Source organism: Malurus melanocephalus, unplaced genomic scaffold (genome assembly GCF_030028575.1).
Source record: "Malurus melanocephalus ecotype Western Australia unplaced genomic scaffold, MMel_1.1 scaffold_1744, whole genome shotgun sequence".
NCBI classification, from domain to species: domain Eukaryota; kingdom Metazoa; phylum Chordata; class Aves; order Passeriformes; family Maluridae; genus Malurus; species Malurus melanocephalus.
The window spans coordinates 14,257-15,562 of record NW_026624976.1 but is presented as its reverse complement, the minus strand read 5'-3'; the positions used below and the strand labels follow the sequence as shown (position 1 = coordinate 15,562).

At 64.3% G+C, this 1,306-nt stretch overlaps 1 protein-coding gene across 1 annotated transcript in view; it reads right to left on the bottom strand.

The window, feature by feature from the left end:
• LOC130587311 (protein phosphatase 1 regulatory subunit 16A-like) overlaps positions 1-141 on the bottom strand; it is a gene marked incomplete at its 3' end in the record, with an annotated part of 8,094 nt that extends 7,953 nt beyond the window's left edge. Inside the window, exon 1 of the mRNA XM_057388289.1 lies at positions 4-141. The remainder of the gene's footprint in view (positions 1-3) is intronic.
• Positions 142-1,306: the final 1,165 nt, after the last annotated feature.

Sequence of the window (1,306 nt, the reverse complement as noted above, 5' to 3'; positions counted from 1 at the left end):
TACCGCTCGTTGTCCCCGCGCTGTCCCCGCGGCCTCGGGCCCTCTCCTCCGCCGCCGCCGCCGCCGCTGCCCGAGGCGGGGCCGTCTCCATGGCGACCGCGGCGCTTCCGGTGACGCCGGAAGTGAGTGCGGCCAAAACCCGGAAGTGGCGACGCGCACCTCCGCGACGCCACACTCAAGATGGCGGCGCAAAAGATGCTCGAATGTGACAGCGCCCCCTGGCGGACGGGAGGGATTGGCCCCCAAAATGACGTCAGAGGGGGCGGGTTTGGGGGAATCCCCGGGGGTTTCCCCCGGTCCCAACCACGAGGACACCGAGTTTGGGACCCCTCGAGGGGTTTGGGGACATTCCCAAAGGGTTTGGGGACACCTAAAGGGGTTTGGGGGCATCCTGAAGCGGTTTGGGGACATCCTCAAGGGGTTTGGGGGCACCTCGAGGGATTTGGGGGCACCCTGAAGGGGTTTGAGGACATCCTCAAGGGGCTTGGGGACATTCCCAAGGGGTTTGGGGACACCCTGAGGGATTTGGGGACATCCTGAGGGGTTTGGGGACACCCTGAAGGGTTTTGGGGACACCTCCAAGGGGTTTGGGGACACCCTCAAAGGGTTTGGGGACACCTCAAGAGATTTGGGGACACCTCCAAGAGGTTTGGGGACACCCCAAGGGGTTTGGGGACACCCTTAAGGGATTCACGGACCCCCCCAGTCCCGCACCCCAGTACTCCCAGTGTTCCCAGTACGTCCCAGTCCCGCATCCCGGTGCTCCCAATACATCCCAGTGTGTCCCAGTGTACCCCAGTGCCCCATCCCAGTGCTCCCAGTACATCCCAGTCCCGCACCAGTCCGCTCTTGGAACATCCCCGGGGGATCCCGCTGGTCCCGGGGGGTCCCGGGGTGTCCCGGGCGTGGCGCGGGTGACGAGAGCGATGAGCGGGGGGGCATTGGAGGCCACCGGGGGCCGTTCGGGTAAACTCGGGTCGATTCGGGTCCGTTCGGGTCCATTCAGGTTCGCTCGGGTCGATTCGGGTCCGTTCGGGTCCATTCAGGTTCGCTCGGGTCGATTCGGGTCCGTTCGGGTCCATTCGGGTTCGCTCGGGTCGATTCGGGTCCGTTCGGGTCCATTCAGGTTCGCTCGGGTCAATTCGGGTCCGTTCGGGTCCATTCAGGTTCGCTCAGGTCAATTCGGGTCCGTTCGGGTCCATTCGGGTTCGCTCGGGTCTGTTCGGGTGGATTCAGTTCAGTTCGGGTCGGTTCTGTTGGGTTCCGCTCATTTGGGTCAATTCAGGTTCGGTTCTGTTCGGTTCGG